The sequence below is a fragment of the Neovison vison genome, chromosome 11, assembly GCF_020171115.1.
Source record: "Neovison vison isolate M4711 chromosome 11, ASM_NN_V1, whole genome shotgun sequence".
NCBI classification, from domain to species: Eukaryota; Metazoa; Chordata; class Mammalia; order Carnivora; family Mustelidae; genus Neogale; species Neogale vison.
The window spans coordinates 12,123,928-12,145,110 of NC_058101.1; the positions used below are offsets into that span (position 1 = coordinate 12,123,928).

Genomic DNA, 21,183 nt, shown 5'->3' on the forward strand with positions numbered 1-21,183 from the left:
ACTGTGCAAGACAATAAAGATAATAAATGTTTGTTGGTTTAAGCCACTGTATTTTAGGGTAATTTGTTACACTACAGTACGTAACAAACCCAGTGTGGAACAGGATATTGCAAATACTAAGTGTATCTCTCCAGAAAATACTAATCAATTACAAAGAAAGAGAAATGGTAAAATTAAGATGTAATTACGGTAAAATGGTAAAATTAAGACCCAAGTTTGACCAAGGAACCAAGGATAACATTTTTTTTTTGGTCTCTCTCTAACCCAAATCAAATTAAACTCCATGGAGACAGGGAGTTTGTGTTATTCACTGATCAAAACAAAGGGCATAGAAAGGAGACTTATTCACTGTAGTATTCATGTGTATTTGATGAATGAATGAATGTCTATCCAGGTACATATGTATATCTGTTATCAAAAGAATTTTTAAAAATTCCTTACTGATTTACCAATGAAAATGCTATTTTTTAAATTTATGTCAACTCATGAAACTGTTGAACATTAATTTTAATTGAATTATTTAGTAATTTTGTCCAAATCTCCAAATATCAAAACCAAAGTTGTCTCTAAAGGGCCAGATTTATTTATTTTTCTTTTTTCCCAAGTCTTTATTTAAATTCCAGTTAATTAATATACAGTATAATATTAGTTGCAGATGTAGAATATTGTGATTCATTATGTACATACCATAAACACCCAGTGCTCATCATAAGTGCCCATCTTAATCCTACTCACCAATTTAACCCACCTCCCCACCTACCTCTCCTCCTGTAACCCTCAGTTCGTTTTCTACAGTTAAGAGTCTGTGTTCTGGTTAGCCCCTTTCTCTTCCACTCCATGTTCACCTGTTTTGTTTCTTAAATTCCACATAGGAGCTAAATCATATGGTATTTGTCTTTCTATCACTGATTTATTTCACTTAACCTAATACTCACTAGCTCCATCCACATCATTGCAAATGGAAAGATTTCATTCTGTTTAATGGTTGTGTAATATCCCATCATTCATATATAGATAGATAGATAAATAGATAGATGAGAGACATAGGTACAGATATAGATCACTTCTTCTCCATTTGACTCTTTCCATAGTTTGGCTATTATTGCTAATGCTGCTAGAAACATTGGGGTGCATGTATCCCTTCAAATCAGTACTTTGTATCCTTTGGATAAACATGTAGTAGTGCAATTACTGGGTCATAAGGTAGCTCTATTTTTAACTTTTTGAGGAATCTCCATACTGTTTTCCAGAGGGCTGCATCAGTTTGCATTCCAATAACAGTGTAAGAACATTCTCCTTTCTCTGCATCCTTGCCAAACACTGTTGATGCCTGTGTTGTTAATTTTAGCCATTCTGACTGGTGTGAGGTGATATCTCATTGTAGTTTTGATTTGTATTTCCCTGATGCCGAGTGATGTTGAGCATCTTTTCATGTGCCTTTTAGCCACCTGTATGTCTTCTTTGGAAAGATGTCTATTCATGTCTTCTGCCTAATTTTTAACTGGATTATTTGTTTTTGGGTGTTCAGTTTTATACGTTCTTTATATATTTTGGATACTATCCTTTTATCAGATATGATTAAATTTCTTTGCTGATTGTGTCTTTTCAATTTTCTATTTCTTCCTGTTTCAGCTTTTGTAGTTCACATGTTTCTAGGAATTTATCCATTTCCTTCAGACTGTCTGATTTGTTGGCATATAGTTTTTCATATATTCTCTTATAATTGCTTCTGTTTCTCTGTTGTTGGTTGTTATTTCTCCTTTCTCATTTGTGATTTTATTTATTTGGGTCCTTTCTCTCTCTCTCTCCCTTTATCAGTTTGGCTAGGGGTTTCAATTTTATTAATTTTTTTCAAAGAATCATCTCCTACTTTGTTTGCTTGTTTGTTTCTTTCTTTCTTTTTGTATTTCTTTTCAGAGTAACAGTATTCATTATTTTTGCAACACACCCAGTGCTCCATGCAATCCGTGCCCTCTCTAATACCCACCACCTGGTTCCTCCAACCTCCCACCCCCCACCCCTTCAAACCCCTCAGATTGTTTTTCAGAGTCCATAGTCTCTCATGGTTCACCATCTGTTTTTCTCTTTTTTAGTTCCTATATAATTTATTTCTGCTCTCATCTTTATTACTTTCCTTTTTGGCTAGTTTTATGTTCCTTTCTTAGCTCCTTTATGTGTAAGGGTAGGAGACATGCTTGAGACTTTTCTTGCTTCTTGAGGTAAGCCTATATTGCTATACACCTCCCTCCCTTGACCTCTTTTTCTGCATCTCAAAGATTTTGGATTGGCATATTTTCATTTTCATGTGCTTCTATCTATTTTTGTTATTTATTCTTTAATTTCCAGTTTGAGTCATTCATTCTTTAGTAAACTGTTCTTTAACTTCCACATATTTGTGATCTTTCCAAATTTTTTCTTGTGGTTGACTTCAAGTTCCATAGCATTGTGGTCAGAAAAGATGCATGGTAATTTAATCTTTTGTACTTGTTGAGGTCTGATTTGTAACCCAATATGTGACATATTCTGGAGAGTATCCTGTGTGCACTTGGAAAGAATGTGCATTCTGCTGCTTTAGGATGAAATGTTCTGAATATATCTGTTAAGTACATCTGGTCCAGTGTGTTACTCAAAGCCATTATTTACTTTTTGATTTTCTGCTTAGATGATTTGTCCATTGATGCAAGTGGGGCATTAAAGTCCCTTACTATGATTGTATTATTATCTTGTTTTATATATTTGGATGTTCTCAAGTTGGAGGCATGTATGTTTACAATTGTTAGATCTTCTTGTTGGTTAGTTCCTTTATTATGATATAGTGAATGGCCATATTTATTGCAGATACTTTAGAGCAACTACTCATAGGAAGAATATTAAACTAGTTTCCAACTTAGCAACCATTTAGGGAGGTTCTGTCAAAAGAGATTGTATTAGCTTTACTAAAGAAATGTAATAATCTCAAACTTCTTGTTAACTACAACAAAGGGTTATTCCTTGTTCATGTTGCTTTTTGTCTGCCATGGTTCCAGAATTTAGACAGGCTAAGATTCTGACACATGTATCTTCATTTTGTGTCTCAGGGTGAAGGAGCAGCCCTTTTATGAGACATGCTCATTTGCACGGTAGACAAAAACCAAGAGATCCATGGTAAAATGCGATGCTTCTCATAGCATCATTGGTATGTTCTTCCTTCCCACGTTTAATTGGTCAAAGAGATCATGGCCTAAATCCAAATTTTCTGGGGAGGATAATATACTTCTTTCAGAGGTAAAGTGGAGAATAATGAATATTTGCCTACATTAATATCATCAACTCCCATGGTCTTCTCTCACCTTTTTCAACCTTTCATTACCAAAAATGTTGACTTTGATTTTATATCCTACAGAAAGAATTTCATAATGAAGAGTTCAAGCATTTCCCAGTTTTGCTCTTAACCCCCTGCCACACTACAGCTCAGTTATTCATTTTCTTCTGGTGAAAATGCTGAATTCATCACGCAATGCTGAGTTCATCACATAAAGGCTTGTGAAATGCACAATACCATACTTTACTATAACATACCTTACCATACGATAACTTCTCATACCATAACTTAGTATACCATGCCTTGCTCCATACCTTAAAGATCATCCAGAGAATGTACTACATACACACTAACACAGGCATAAGAAACCAGAGATTTAAACTTTGAAATATCTTGCCTTAAGTTTCAGTCCTGTCCAAGAGGGTAGGGTAGGATGAAATCCACCGATGTGTTACCACCATTCTGGTTACGCATAGTCATATATATATGATATGTATGTATATATGTATATACATATGTGTGTATATGTATATACACACAATGTTGTATATATGTATATACACACAATGTTCTGCAAATTTGTAAAATTTATTCTTAAATAATATTTATTTATGAAATGTAACCCTACAGAAAAGAATATTTAAAATATTGCTTCAGAAATCAAATTGACAATGCTTTTTAGACAAATGATAATTAGAGTTTCGGAAAATAGACTCTCTGAAAAGTGGGGCAGTTTTACTATGTGGGATATCTTTAGTTTATCCCTCCAGATTTCATCCTGTTTTTTGCCCTATGAGGCTGATGTGTATGGATTACATCAACAAGATGCTAGGGTCTCTGGTTTCTATCTGACAGAAGATCTGAGAGAAGGAGAATGAAGTCAAGTTGATTATTTCCCTGGGTCTTTCCTATGAGATCAAATTAAATGCACTGCATCCTTCTTATCAAACTAACTTGAAGGGTCTCATCACTTAATTCCCTTCTTTTCATTAATGACACATTTTCTTCAGCAGCATCTAGTGACCCTAAATCCTGAATCCCTAAATTGCAATTTTTCTAGAACATAAATCTCCAGTCTCTTTTAAGGGACATAACTGGAGACATGATAAGAGCCTGAGGATCATTTTCTAGCTGTAAAGCCTGGGGGAAGGCAAATTAGAAATATTTTCCACTGCTTTTCAGACTAATCTGTGAAAAGTATCTAATTGTCTCCAGTTGTTTTGCTTTCCTGTAATTCCATAGCAGTGTGACATTCAGGTTGTTTCTTAATTTCTTCCCTGAAGCAGACTACAAGATAAAATCTTAAGATTTTTCCAGTACAGTCAAAGACACTGGGATGTTCACAAAGGATAATGATATATCTTTATACTTTAGATCGTCATACTTAATTACATCTTTATACTTTGTTGATGAGAGGTTTCAACTTCTGAATTCCATTTTTGTACAGACTGATAAATTCACAGATTGAAATTATTTTGCCCTTTGTCAGCAGTACGTTATAAAGATCTAGAGACAAAAGAAACCACATCATAGATAATATTTTGATCAGATGGAAAATGGCAATAGTTTCAAACCATTTTTTTTTCTATTTTGAAACAGAATTTTTACCACAGTCATCACTATTACCAGCAGCTTAAAAAAGTGATATACAGATATACTCTGGATAGTACAGGCATCATTTAAGGAAAAGAATATATTACAACTTTCCTGGGTTTCCCATCCTTTTCCCAGTTTCTACCCAGGGAACATGTTCCTGCTGGTCTGACTTGCCCATGCAGTTCTAGAGGTACAGATAAAGCACCTTTAAATAAGGCTTACTAATGAGAGCACAGGAGCCATGAAACAGCATGTGACTGTTTTGTATGGCTTTTACAGTTGGAGTCAGAAGCAAAAGGAAAAATAAAGACTTCTATTTACTACACATAGGAGTTAATTCTGAATGCCAGACTTAGGAGATTTCCATGGGCTCTTTGTTTCTATTTACTACCACAAGTAATAACAAAGAGCCTTACTTAAGCATTTAATCCTTAAACCAGTAATAGATTTTCTACAGTTAATCATTAACCTCATAAAGGTCTACAGACTTTTAACGTTTGCCTTCTTAATGCTTAGATGAATTGTCTTCGTTGCCTAAACAATATACAGAGGGAAATTTCTTGTACTCCGTTTCTGTAGAAACAAAATCTGGACTTCCAGTTCCTCAAGACAGGCATCTGGTAAGTGACTTGCCAACTCTCTCTTTAAAGTGCCCATATTTTGTCTACAACTAATTTAACAACTGAAAAATGAGAAAGTGAATAATGGAAAATTCTAGTGTGGATGTTTTACTATACGAAGGGAAATATTTGGGGTTCTTAGGTCCAGATTTTCTGTCAGAAACTCGCAGGATTATTTTCCATATTTAAAATTGGGTCGCGTCGTCTACTCTATTAACTTTAGCTTTGTAAAGCTAAAACACAGTTTTAAAGGTTATTAATCATCCACCTTCTCAGTTTCTGTTTAGTTTAAAAGAATATTCTTGTATGGTCCACTGCTAGGCAAAGATACAAGTCAGCTTTTGTGTACTTCTTGAGATTCCCAAAGAATTGTATTGTACAGATGTTAGATAAATGCACTTTTCATTGATGACTGCTTTATTTCTTTTTTTCAAATATAATTTGACTATATGGCATGTTTTTTATTACAATACATGTATGACCTTCTTTTAATTTTTAAATTAGAGAACCACTAGAGTGATGTGTTCTTCAATTTCCATAAATTTTTGATAAGAGTTGAGCTATGTTGTATTTTTTTTCACATGCACACTTCTATTGTCGCTTTAATGAATAGTTACTTCAGAATGGTCTCTTCTATAGCTCTTTGACTTTTCCCCTGGATTTATTATCAAAGCAATAGTCAACCCAGTGTCAGTAGAGAAAGTCCTAAGGAATGAAGACTCACTTGATATCATTAAATTCTTATTGTAGAAATGAGAATATTAAGCATTACATTTTAATAACAGATGAAAAAGTTTAATATACTTTAAATCCAAATACTTTGATTAAAGCAATTCTAGTTAAGTTGGATTAATGTATTTAAATTAATGTCTGTGACCAACCAATGCAAGTTGTTCAATGGATAAATGTTTATAGTCATTTTCTTTTTTCTAAAAAGATACAAATATTTTCCTCAGATTTATGAAAATTTGTAAGTCAATGTTCTGAAAATGTTCCCAAAAATATTTTTACTTTAATGTTACGTAGATTTGTTAGCTATCGACATGTATAAAGCTATACTGAACTTTAAAATCACTATATCCCCCACTGAAAATGGGGATAATGTAGTTGAAGCCTGTAGTACCATATGATACCTAAATATCCAGATATACTAAAAGAGGTATTTTATGTGGCTTAAGAAAAAAAAAAAAAGTTCATTTGCGGTCACATGACTCGTTTAGTATTTCATGCTGGCTGAGAGTATACAGAAGGTATTTTTCAACAACAATTAGACTCTGTTTTCTCTGGAATGTTGACAAATTTTTCTTTCTTCCTTGCATTTAAGAGCAACTTGCTCTTGTCCTCTGAAACTTGATAGAAATAAACTTAAAAGAGTTTGAAACTGATTTCAAGTCAATAGGCAGTAGCTTTCCAAAGCTTTTATAATTTTGCAGAATACTTTCAAGGATCTGTGTCCAGGCAGAACCTAACATGTTCCTGTCTAAGATGCACAACTGAGCCAAAGCCATCTACTTCTGTGAAGAACTGAAGCTTTGCTAAGCTTCACAATGTACAAGTTGTATCACATCTCATAGCACCACATCTTAAGAATAGATTTTAGAGAGGAGGAGGACAGAGAAGGGAAACTTATTGTTTTGGAGAAGACTTGGTAATAAGGGATCTGACATTGCTCAGATAAATTTCTTTAGGTCTGATACAGCCCAATGGGCCACTGTGTCCTTGGCAATGTGGATTTAAGGCTTGATCTACCTCCATTCTTCTCAACTTAGCAGAATTCAATGCTTTCAGTCTACATAAATGTCATTATATCTCAAAGACACTGAATTTTGTATCCTAGCCTCCAAAGAAAGTTGGCTATAAAAATCACAGTACCCATAGAAGTTGCAGACAGATAAGCAGGAAACATTTTAATTTTTATTTATTTATTTATCTATTTGAGAGAGAGCGAAAGAGCAAGCACAAGCACAAGCAAGGTGAGCAACAGGCAGAGAGAGAAGCAGACTTCCTGCTGGGCCGGGAGCCTGATGGGGGACTCAATCTCAGGACCCTGAGATCATGACCTGAGCTGAAACGAGACACTTCAACGACTGAGCCACTTAGGTGAAGAAGGAAATATTTTAAAGGAGGATGATGAAATACTTCTGTTAACAAAAGTGCTCAAGTTGGTTTAAACATTAAAACAAAAAACACACATATATATGTATATGCACATATATACACACACATATCGATACACCAGTATTTCAGTACTCACACACATAGATATCAAATTTTTAAAGGATGAGTTAAGAAACATAACAAATATAGACCAAGAAGACAAAAGTAACAATGCTATTGTCTCATAAGATAGGAATCAAAAGGATTAAGTGTTAGGTGAATCTATGATAATAAATATTATATTCCATAATAAACACAATCACAGTTTTATATTTTAGAAAGCATATGTCCAAAGTAAAAAGAAAAATTCATATACTGCATATGTTAAAAATTTGAAAGAAATTGATAGAAACATGTACAGAGAGAAATCTTAAACAATATTAATCTTCTAATAGATTGAATTTAAAAAAGATTTTGGAGATTTAAAAATATATTGATATTGAATTCATTTGTACATATGCATATATATATACGCATATTTATGCTTATACTATCGATAGACAACATAACTTGCAACAAATTGATCATTTATGGACACAGAATCACAATCAGATATAAAATACAAAATTTATGGTGTTTACATTCTTTAGACCAGCAGATTAACATAGAGAATCTAATTAAAAATTATTGTAATATGCAACAAATTAAATGAGCAAATCAAATACTTTTTTTTAAAATAATCTATAGGTTAGCAGTCATCATATAATTAAATACAAATTATGTTGTAAATGTATATAAAACCTGGAAATATTAAAGTCTCTGGGATTTGGCCAAAACTGACCAGGGACAAATTCAAAACTTTAAATACTTTCCTATCAAATTAAAGAAGCGAAACCTAATTATTCAACTGAAAAACAAAAAAAAAACAAAAAAGGAACAAGATGGTCTTCAGAATCCATGAAACTGGTTATGATTTTTTTCTGAGTATAGATGACACAGGTGTACAGGTGTACATCTCAGTGATTTGACAAGTTTATAGATTATTTAGGTTCACCACAAGTGTAGCTACCATCTGTCCTGTTACACCACTATTAAAATATCATTGCCTGTTTCTCTTGCTGTGCCTTTAACTCCCATGATATATTCATTCCATATCTAGAAGCCTGTATTATCCCTCTCCCTTTCACTATTTTGCCCAAACCCATACCCCTCTCTCTGGCAACCATCAGTTTCTTCTCTCTATTTATAGTTCTCATTCTTCTTTTTCTTTGTTTATCCTTTTCTTTTTCTTTTCTTTTCTTTTTTTTTTTAGAATCCACTTTTGAGTGGAATCATTCTCTGACTTATTCTCCGACTTATTTCACTTAGCATAATGCATTCTACGTTTGCCCATGATGCCTCAAATGGCAGAATCTCATCTTTTTTTGTGTGTGGCTGATAAGTAGTCCATATCTTCTTTATCCATTTGTCTATTGATGAACACTTAGGTGGCTTTCATATCTAGGGTATTGTAAATAATGTTGCAATAAACATAGGATAAGCATGTATCTTTTTGAACTGGTGGTTTTTTTTTTTTTTTTCATTTGGGAAAGTATCCAGTATTGGAATTATTGAATGTATGGTATTTCTATTTTTAAGTTTTTGAGGAAACTGAGTACAGTTTTCCTCACTGGTTGTACCAATATATATTCCCACCAACAATACACAAGGCTTCCTTTTTTTCCACATCCTCATCAACACTTGTTTCTTGTCATTTTGATTTTAGCTATTCTAACTGGTGTAAAGGGATAGCTCATTGTGGTTTTGATTTGAATTTGCCTGATGATTCATGAGGTTGAGCATCTTTTCATGTGTCTGTTAGCTATCTGTATGTTCTCTTTGGAAAAGTGTTTATTCAGGTCATCTGCCCATTTTTTAATGAGTTGGTTTGTTTCTTGGTATTGAGTTTATAAATTAGTTATATATTTTGGATATTAACCCCTTATTGAATATATCATTTACAAATATCTACTCCCATTTAGTAGGTTGTCTTTCTGTTTTATTGATGGTTTTCTTTGCTGTGCAATAGCTTTTTGTTTTGATGTAGTCCCAATAGTTTGGTTTTGGTTTTGTTTCCCTTGCCTTAGGAAACATATCTAGAAAAATGTTGCTATGGCTGATGTCAGAGAAATTACTGCCTGTGGTTATGATTCTTTACTTCACTCTGTACATGTTGTTTGATATTGGTAATTGTTTATAACATCTCCAAGCTTCAGTTTCCTTTTATGAAAGACAAGGATAAATAATATCTATCCTAATATACTGTTATAAATGTAAATTATTATTCAAGTTATTTTTATTGTTAATATTCTATTGATCTTTACTCTGTGTCAAACATTGTTCCAAATGCTTCCTTCCTTCTTTTTTAAAGATTTTATTTATTTGAGAGAGAGAATGTGCATGTGCACACATGTGCACATGAGCAGGACCAAGAGGAGGGGCAGCAGAGAGAAGAAGAAATAGGTCCCCTGCTGAGCAGAGGCCATGGGGCTCAATCCCAGGACACTGGAATCATGACCTGGGCCAAAGGCAGATGCTTAACCAACTGAACCACCCAGACATCCCTACTTATTTAATTCTTACAGCTATTCAATGTGATGGGACATAAAATAATTCCCATTTTACAGATTAGAAGAATCTGGCAAAGAAAATTTACATAAATTATTCAAAATCACATTTGAAAGGTCCTTTTGAAAACTGGCTCCAATCCATTGTAGGTGCTCCTGAAATGTTTATTTCTCTACCTTCTCCTATCTACCCCTGCCCCTTTTGATCTTATAAAACAGAAACTTATGTTCAACTTTTTTCCAACTCTGTAGATACTATCTCTCTGCAGGAGAAATCCAAATCTCCTACCTTTCAGGTAAAATCATACAGCACCATGGTGACAGAAAAACCAAATTTTAAAGAAAGAAACAAAGACAAAATAGACATAAAAAAAATACAACAACCCATACACAAGCACACATGACACAATTATATTTTTAAGGAAGATACATGTTTGTTACCCTATTCCTAACATTTCATTTAGGCTTACAAACAAGCCGACCCAATTTAAAGCAGAGTTGTTTATGCTTCAGGAACTGAAATGATGACCTCACCATTCCCTTCAATTGCTATGGTACCGGAGAGCTGTTTTCTGGATTTTATTAGGCCCTGGGGATTGCAGATGGAGAAGAGTATAATTAACTCTTCACCATCAAATTCTTATATAAAAGATTTTGGTGATAAAAAAGAGTGACTGGTAGCAGATGGCATCCAGTACTTCCTGCCTATGTACAAAGAGGGCCTGAGGATATCAGGTAATAGGGTCCATCTAACTTGGGAGTGTCTGTATGAGATGGAGAAGACAGGCAGATGCAATTATCTCCACTTAAAGGCTAAAGTTGCCAAGCACTTTTAGGGTTAATTACTTGCTCAAGACTGATTATAAAGTGTAGATTAAGTATAAAAACCTTGACCCATAATCTCTTTTCATGCGACTGACCCATAATCTCTTATCATGGGACAGAATAGTTCTCCAGGTGAAAGAGAATTTTTTTTTTTTCCTGATTTGAGTCAGGGTTGAAATTAAAAAAGAGGATGAAGTTTGAGATTATGATGGTATAAATGGTGATAATATGATAACTCTTTTAGAAATACATGTTAGCATGTAGCATTTTCATACACATTAATTTATTTCATTTATGAGATTTTTTTCAAGTTTTATTTAAATTCTAGTTAGTTTCATTTATGAGATTATAACAATGACCATGACACAGTGACAATGATTCTATGAAATGGATACTATCTGGTCAGATAAAGTGTTCTATGCTCAAAAAATGTTCACTTGCCCAAAACTGCATATTTGGTAAGTTCTAGATTTTTCTAACAGTGGCCTTTCCAGCAACAAAGTGAGTGATTTCACCATTAGATGTGTTAATATTCAGGATTTGAAATCTGACTTTACCATATATACGTTTTGTGTCATAGGGCAAGTTTCTTACACTCTGAAAATTTCCAGTGATAATATGAATTTCAAAGCTATTAAGTTGAAATGGAAAAACACAATGTGGAAATTATAATGACTATAAGTGCCCATAAATCTTAATATTCTTCATTTATTATGCCTTAATGTTAAACCATATTATCTTAGCCATTTAATTTGACAACATAAGCTACAATCATTTATAAGATACAATGTGTGGGAAGACCATGGTCTCATTTCTGTGTATACAGCAAATAAACAAAAAACAACAACTGAAAGGCAACTAATTGGATAATTTATTACAGAGATAAATTTCCAAGGTCATGTGACAAATATAGAATATTCTGTATTATTTGAGATTTCATGAGTGGGAAGCTTTTATAAATGTGCACTTTGAATTTTGAAAGAAGTGATGCAGTGTTTTAATTATTGGCTCCTAACAGAATTTTTTCGCAATAGAGTGTTCTGTTAAACATCTTCCTCCTTTCTTGTTTCTATTTTCGTGACTTAAAGCATATATTCATTTTAGTTAGAATTATGTAATGTTAGAGGTGAAGCAAATAGGAGTGACAATTTCGTGCATTTCCCACATTTTTTAGACAGGTAAAATATGGCTCAGAAATATGAGGTGAGTAGCTCAGGGCTCTACTGCCGATATAGAGAGAGTCGTGAGAGAGACTTGTGTGCCCAAATGTCTCTCTTCAGGTTCCTTGTATTGTTGAAACAGTTGAGTTTTTACACATTTAAAAAGGAGTTAATAAAATCTGTCCCATTTAGACCAAGAATCTGTTGAATATCAAAATATTGTCACTTTCTAGGAGAATAATGTATTGATTATTGTGACCTTAATATTTTTATGATTAAGGCACATCATATCCTCAGGTTCAAGATTTCATTATTTTAACTCATTAATGGGCATGAAAGTCAATTGTTTTGTTCAATTAACATGGTCTAACATTAGCTTTTATCAGTGCAAAGAATATTAAGTAGTTTCCAAGGGCTTATAATGATCTTCCAGAGGAAGTTATATTTCAAGGGACATTTTCAGAGAAGTAAACAAAAGAGACCCAAGGGAAACAATCATCTTCTTTCAGCATATCCTGAGCTCTTATCAACTCAATTTCTCTCACATAGTAAGTTCTACGCAACTCAGATATACCATTCTTTTAATGATTTTTTGGCTCTGATTCTTAACTTGGGGATATTCATTTAAAGCTCTCAGGAGTTTAAAAGTAAGTTAAATATGACTGCATGTTTTACACAAATACTTTTGCTTAGAGCTTTTTAGGAGTTATGATGCTAATTTAGAATATTAAGCTCATGCAAAATCTGAATAAGATTGAGGAAATATTAAAATACACCCACTGATCACCTTTAATATATAATTTATAATAACCAAATATTGTTAAAAACACAAATATTCCAAAAGTTACAAAAAACTGTATATAAACTAAAATATTTCATTATACAGTTTTCACACATGAAACAAAGTTAAAAATGTATAATTTCTCCCTTTAGAAATTGTTCCAAATAAAATTTTAGATGAAACATATGAATAAATGAGGATAAATATTATTAAAACAAGTCATTAGCATGATTCAGTTTTTCTAAAAATCATTTCATATGCATTTTAGCAGATGATATCTCTATGTAGTTATAAAATACTTTACAGTGTGTGAGACATGGGGTAGAAAAGAATACTGTTTTTTTCCTCTCTTCTACTAGAATAGTCTTCTGTATCTATTATTAGCCAAACCTCACGGTCAAAATCAAATCACACCTTTTGTTCTACAGATTAGGTGACTACCTCCACCTAATTCGGCACTTTTTAAATGTCACCTTGTATTAGGAACTAAGTCTTCATTGTTTAGACTTAGAAGGTAGTATAGGACAGTGATTAAGATCACCGTCCTTGCAATCAAGACTATCAGGGTTCAAACCCAGTCCTGCTACTTACTGACGGGTATGATCTGGGCAAGTTCCTCTATATTAATTTCCCCCTTGATAAATGGGTATAATAGGACTAAACTTAGAGCATTTTTATGAGGAATTAAATAACAAAATGCTTCATTAAAGCAGGGCTGTGTAAATGTGTGTAAATGTGTGTGCATTTTGAATAACGATTTAGAATGCAAGCTCCTTCTTGATCGGATGTATGACTTACTGATACTTTTCAGGACATCCCAAAGTGCTGGCTTAATAATTATAATTACAGTGGCAAGATAAAATAATTTAATCCCTGATTATCCCACCTAGAATATTGCATAAGCTTCATTTCATTTCAATATGCTTATCTGTATCAATAAAGTAAAGGCTTTGGGATTACAAAATCAAATATTTGTTCCAATATTGGGACAATGAATCTAAATTCCAATCAAGGAAACAGACATTGTAAACAGATAATAACAACACACTGAAATATGTGAAGTAGTATCAGTCTATTCAGGATATGGAAATGGAGAAAAGAAGGTAATTGATTTTGTCTTTAGGTCACTAGGAAGTCTTCTCAGAGGATGTGAAATTTGTGTGAGATTTTGAGGAGTGACTAGAAGTTTTCCAGATACACAAGAGAGGAGTATCATCTCCAAGACAGAAAATGCTGGTCATAGTTGGATGTAAGGGGTGGAGCTGTCTATACAGATGGAGAAATAGATAGAGAGATAGAGATGGTTTTTTTCATTGTCTTGTTGCTGGAGGCTAACGTCCAAGTGAGGAAGAAATAAACAGGGTGGCAGAGATTAAATGTGAAAACTAGGGGAAAGTTCTTTACACTATATCCTTTTGACTTTGGGGTTGTGATCAGGTTTTAAATATCATACTGGTAGTTGGCAGGTGGAGGCAGAGGAACTGAGCTTGGAGATAAGAAACTAAAACTAATTTTAAGACCATTGTCACAGTACAAAGTGGATGACTAAAAGGACATAAAGAAAGGCAAATTTAGGCGCACTCGTAATAATGATATATACATATTATATACATATATAATGATATATATTATGATAATAATTAATAATGACTACCTCTTACCAAATATACCCTATGTTTTATCAATATACACATTATTTGCATCATCTTATTTCACCAAGATAGCTCTATAAATTGAATAAATAATTAACTCTGTTTTAAGATTAAGAAATTGAAATTTGTGTTTATGATATGTCCAGAGTCCCACTGATAGTACATGATGAATCTGGCATATGAACTCTGAATCTACAGACCTTACAGTCTAAACCACTAGTTCATAAAGAAAAGCTGTTTTCCCAGGAATACTTGAAAGATAAAAATAATCAGATTTATGAGCCATCTGGGTTAAGGAGATTCGAGAAGGAGGAATCTAAGATGACTCACAGATTCTGACTTGAGTAGTGGAATGAATGTGGTATCACCAGAATATGAGATACACAAAGAATCCAGGACAAAAACTAGTTCAGTGGTGAGCAAAGCTAATAAGTTAAACTGTGGTTACTGAATTTGAGAAGTTGAGGAACTTTTGGGGAACTAAGAGAGCCAAATATGGGACTTCAAAGAGAAATGACACTTCTGGTCTAAATAGATAGAAATAGTCCTTTGGGAAATTGAGAATTAACAAAGAGATAGGAGATCAGTCAGAATGTGATAACATGGAAATCAAGAGAGGAGAAATTCAGAATATATGGAATTCATCACTTATATTGTATTTGATCATTGCAAGGGCACCAGAAAGTTATAAGGAGAATTATATAAATTTCCTTATTTACATTCATCACTTCTTAACTCTTCCTCACATTTCCATATTAATTCAATTACATGATTCCTCTGTTCAAAATCTTAAGTGGCCCTTTGTTTCTTTATTAATTGAATACAAACTGGGCAGTCCAACATTCACAGCTGTCTGCAATAAGGACAATTTTTCAGTAATGTCTTTCATTACCCACTAGATAGAAAATTTTATAGGGGGAAAAAGCTTTACTGTCTTTTGCCTGGCCAATTGTTGGTACATGGATGGCACTTACCGGGTATCATTAAAGGAGTCAGTGAATGCGTGAGACACCTTCCTAAACCTATAGCAACTTTCAGTCAACATGATCCGCTCATCCTTTCCTGAACATATCTTATACTTCTCTTCTCCTTTACCATTGTTCATGCTTGCACACTGTCATGAATAATTCTAAACAGATAATAACAACACACTAATGTTGTTGTTATTGCTCATTAAAATACTACCAACCCCTCATAAATTATCTCAAATGTTACCATCCTTTTCCAGGTCTTTTCCTAATGTCCCCATTTGCTGTCTTTCTTTTTTGAATCTTTATAAAAAATATTTTTTGCTACTTATATTCATTCAGATTTGACATATAAATGTTTTTTTCTTTTTTTAAATGGTTACCCCCATCCCTCCTTTCCTGACTTAGCAATGACCTGGGAGATACAGATGAGGGCATTATTTTTCCAGGGTAATGTAAGAATAAAGGAAAGGAAAAAGAGAAAGAGTTTCATTTTTAAAGTATGAAGTCCTTATGGACATTGGGGAGGGTATGTGCTATGGTGAGTGCTATGAAGCGTGTAAACCTGGCGATTCACAGACCTATACCCCTGGGGCTAATAATACATTATATGTTTATTAAAAAATTAAAAAAAATAAAGTATGAAGTCCTGACTTTTTTGTCTTGGGTAGAAGCAGTCTTTCTCAATGTCAGCTACTTCTCTTCCTCATCAATTTATTGTAGAGGTCTTCAGCATCTCTACAGGATCAGGTGTCATATGGAACCTTCTTCAGCTATGTGATGTGTACCCAAAGCATAATACCTTTTAGTTTTATAGCAGTGTCAGTGGTCAGGAGCACTCAATAAGGTTCTCTTTGATGGGGCTTGAAGGCTGTTTTCCTCTGATGAGGTTCTACAACACCCAGTCATTGAGATCCAGACTATGACCAGCAGGACCCCATGAATTTAGATCCCAAAGCCTTCTTTAACCTGCTGGCAACAGGCTTGAGCATAAGATATTAGAGATTTACAGTCATTGGTCTTACTAACATAAGATGACAAGGGACCCAGCAGAAGGTTTTATACTGAAAGAATTTTAAGAACTTTGTAAGTTTTTTGTTAAGGCTCATAAGATTTATCTAGTGAAATGGGTGCCTCCATCACTAAAGATCATGCACAGTATACTCCAAGTGGGGAACACAATTTCCAACAGTTTCTTTGCTACAGTGGGGCCATTAGCCTTGCAGCAGGGGAAATTTCAGCCCATCTGGGAAACACTCATCCAATAACTAGCTCATATTGATAACCCACACTAAGAGGCAGTTGAATGAAGTCCAGCTGTGAGTGTTCAAAGGGTCCAGAGGGAGGAGTCTGTCCTCTGAGGACAAAAATTATTTTTCCAAAATTAAGGACCTGAAAAGTGAGACATTGCTGATAGACTGCTTTTACAGTTTTGCAGAAGACTCTCCACCAATGTCTGTTCATAATTTCACAATTTGAGTCATCTTAAATGCATTATGGAAAAAACTGCAAAAACTGAAAAATGGGGTTTGTCAGGGAGTTGGGAAGAACCAAACAGGTGTCTTGGTTTTCCCAGAGTCCTAACATTCCTTAATTCACAACCATTATTTATTCATTTTACTTTCTGATTTTGAAACAGACCATTGCTATGTTTCAAGGCCATCAGGATGGCAAAAGTCAGAAAACGAGGGGTCAGTTTTTGCAGAACCAGAATGAGCTTTATCCACATGTGCCACAATCTTACAAATACAGTATAAAGAAGGCTTAGTATTATTTATTTGACAATGCTTCTCATGTAAATTACATATCAAATAAGCTTGATTAATTTAAAAACCCTTTGAAATATTTCAGTGAAAAAGACTTCATTTAGAATTTGATTTGAGAAGTTTGTCAAAAATATTATAAACAACCTTATAGCACTTCACTAAATGAGATCACAAATTATTATAATCATGACCTGAGCCGAAGACAGATGCTTAACTGACTGACTCACCTAGGTGCCCCATAGACATTAATTAAACAACTCATCATTTAATTTAGCATAACTTTAAGGTTTTAGCTTACCAAAAGGATCTAGGAAAACTAAGCAGACATAAATACTGCTGAAAAGAATAGCCTGTAGAGCTGACTTTTGTTTTATAAGAGGGTGTGTAAGATAAGGATAGTTTTTTCTCAAGTCCTCAAAGAATTGGGTGGTAACTTAATTGACATTATAGGTTTGGTCTACCTATCCAACTACATTATCCTTAATTTGCTTCTTTCACTCTGCAAACATATTTTTAATTTTAAATATTTCTGGCAATATTAAATAACCCCACTCAGGTGTAAGATGGGTTCCCAAAGATGGTTAAAAAAATATTACCTTCTCAAAAACCAGAGTCACTTAACAAAAATAGCAAACAAAACAAAACCCACCAAAAATAAAACACCAAAAACCAAAAACCAAAAAACCAAAAAAACCCCAAAAAACCAAAAACCAAAAAACAAAACAAAAACAAAAACAAAAAACCCAACAGCCTACATGTTGGGCTTCCAGGCAGGCAGAAAGCCAAGCACAATTATGAAAATGAGACAAGCAAGAAGGCCATTGCTATCTCTGGGAGAGAAAAATTCAATTAACAATGGGCTTTAAATTTGGAAAGGAAAGGTCAATTTGACATTTTATTTTATAATCTCTACTGAGTACTACAAACAGAGATTAGGAAGAATTGATTCTAAGAGAAATAAGAGTCAGAGAAAGACAAATGCCATATGATTTTACTCACATGTGGAATTTAAGAAACAAAACAGATGAACATAGGAGAAGGGGGACAAAGAGAGGGAGGCAAACCATAAGGAACTCTTAACTGTAGAGAACAAACTGAGGGTTGATGGAGGGGAGGTAGGCAGGGGGATTGGCTAAATGGGTGATGGGTAATAAGGAAGGCACTTGTTACAATGAGCACTGGGTGTTATAGATAAGTAACGAATCACTAAATTCTACTCCTCTGAAACTAATATTGTACTGTATGTTAACTATTTATTTAAATAAAAACCTGAAACCAAAACCAACCAACCAACCAACCAAATAAATAAATAAATAATAAATTACAGGGATTGCAATATTAATATTAGCTTATTTTATGACATGCTGACTTTTGAGTAAGATTATTATACTACTGCCAAGTAGGAGATATTGGAATTTAGGGGATTTAATAGTACTGTATAAAAATACCATATATGCAATTCATTATGATAAATTAAGCACATTTCCCCTTTGTCTTTCTTATTTTTGTATTCAATTTGTATTGAATTTTGTATTGTCATAGAAATTTGGAATCCATTTTTAGTAAATTTATATGCAAATATAAAACAAAGAAAAGGAAGAACTCATTTTAGTAAGAATATTTATCTTTTGCCAAATGCAGAAGAATGAAAATGGACCATTTCCTTATACCATACATAAAAAAGAGACTCAAAATGGAAGACCTAAATGTGAGACAGGAATCTAACAAAATCCTTGAAGAGAACACAGGCAGCAACCTCTTTGACCTTGACTGCAGCAACTTCTTGCTAGACATGTCTCCAAGGACAAGGGAAACAAAGGCAGAAATGAACATTTGGGACTTCATCAAGTTAAAAAACTTTTGCACAGCAAAAGAAACAGTCAACAAAACCAAAAGACAACCAAGAGATATATGCAAATGTCTTATTAGATAAAGGGCTAGTATCCAAGTCTATAAAGAACTTATCGAACTCAACACCAAGAGACAAATAAACCAGTTAAGAAATGGGCAGGACACATGAACAGAAATTTTTCCAAAGAAGACATCCAAATGGCCAACAAACATATGAAAAAATGCTCAACATCACTTGGCATTAGGGAAATACAAATCAAAACCACAATGAGATACCACCTCATACCAATTAGAATGGTTAAAATTAACAGGTCAGGAAATGGATGTTGACAAGAATGTGGAAAAAGGAGAGCCCTCTTACACTTGGTGGAAATGCACGCTGGTGCAGTCACTCTGGAAAACACTTTGGATTCCTCAAAAAGTTGAAAACAGAGCTACTCCACCATCCAACAATTGCACTACTGGGTATTTACCCCGAAAATAAAAATGTAGTGTTCTGAAGAGGTACCTGCAACTCAGTGTTTATAGCAGTAATGCTCACAATAGCCAAACTGTTGACAGATGAATAGATAAAGAATATGTGGTATGTATATGCAATAGAATATTATTCAGCCATTACAAAGGATGAATACTTACCATTTACATCAACGTGGATGGAACTAGAGGATATTACGCTAAGCAAAATAAGTCAATCAGAGAAAGACAATTATATGGTCTTACTCCTATGTGGAATTTAAGAAACAAAACAGAGGATCATAGGGGAAGGGAGGGAAGAATAATTTCTAAGATGAAGTTAGAGAGGGAGATAAACCATAAGAGACTCTTAATCATGGGAAATAAACTGAGAATTGCTGGAAGGCCAGGGGAATGGGGAATGGGGTAACTGGGTGATGGGCATTAAGGAGGGCACATGAAGTAAAGAGCACTGGGTATTATAAAAGACTGATGAATCACTGAACTGTACCTTTGAAACTAATAATACACTATATGTTAATTAGTTCATTTTATTTAAATTTTTTAAAATGAGGGGAGCCTGGGTGTCTCAGTGGGTTAAAGCATCTGCCTTCAGCTCAGGTCATGATCCCAGAGTCCTGGGATCGAGCCCCTCATTGGGCTCTCTGCTCAGCCGGAAGCCTGCTTCCCCTTCTCTTTGCCTGCCTCTCTGCCTACTTGTGTCCTCTATCTGTCAAACAAATAAATAAATAAATCTTAAAAAAAAAAAAAATTTTAAAATGAGAAAATAAAAGAATTTTTACCTTTTGCTGACTTCTACGTCAACCTGTGCCCACTAATTTTTGCAGATTTTGGCCTCCAAGATTCCTTTAGCAATAGCCTTTATTTACATAAATTAAGACAAACTAACATGTGCACCTTAACACACCTGCAGTAATCAAAACATGTCACTGTGGACTGGCCAAGAGAAGTCCCTGTGCATGCCACCAGCAATTCCCAATGTGGACTAAACCAGCAGACTCCATTCAGGGAGACTTTGGACAGGAAATGGGGAAGAGATTCCAACACGGAATTGTGGACTGAAACAAGGGCTAAGGAGGTACTCCATTAGAGCCTCTTGTGAGTCTAGACTGATTCGCTAACCCGGACTGAAAAGCCAATTAGATAAGTAGCTTGAATGCAACAGAGCTGAAACCAAGGGGACTTACCAATAGCCTTCCAAAAGGGCAAGAAAAACAATGGACTCAAAAGGGCTTGAGAGTGCCACACCCATGTTTCTTGTTGTCCCTGAATATCATTTACTTTGGATCTCAAATCTGCTAACAAAATTCAACTGAGCAAGTCTTAAGATCTAATTTATTAAATGATTCATAATTTGGGTGGCCTCCCATCTGGCACGTAGAGAGGAGCTCCCTTCTGTTGTTACTGGTGAGTTTCTAAAGAGATTTACAGTTAAGGTAGGGCCTAGATAACATAGTAAGAAAAACATATTTGGGAGGAAAGAAAT

At 34.2% G+C, this 21,183-nt stretch overlaps 1 protein-coding gene across 1 annotated transcript in view; it reads left to right on the forward strand.

Moving 5' to 3' along the window:
• Nucleotides 1-5,386: 5,386 nt before the first annotated feature.
• Nucleotides 5,387-21,183, forward strand: part of LOC122890562 (sulfotransferase 1 family member D1-like) — a 34,720-nt gene continuing 18,923 nt past the window's right edge. The window contains exon 1 of the mRNA XM_044226248.1: nt 5,387-5,517. The gene's annotated coding sequence lies outside the window, so the exon portion shown is untranslated. The remainder of the gene's footprint in view (nt 5,518-21,183) is intronic.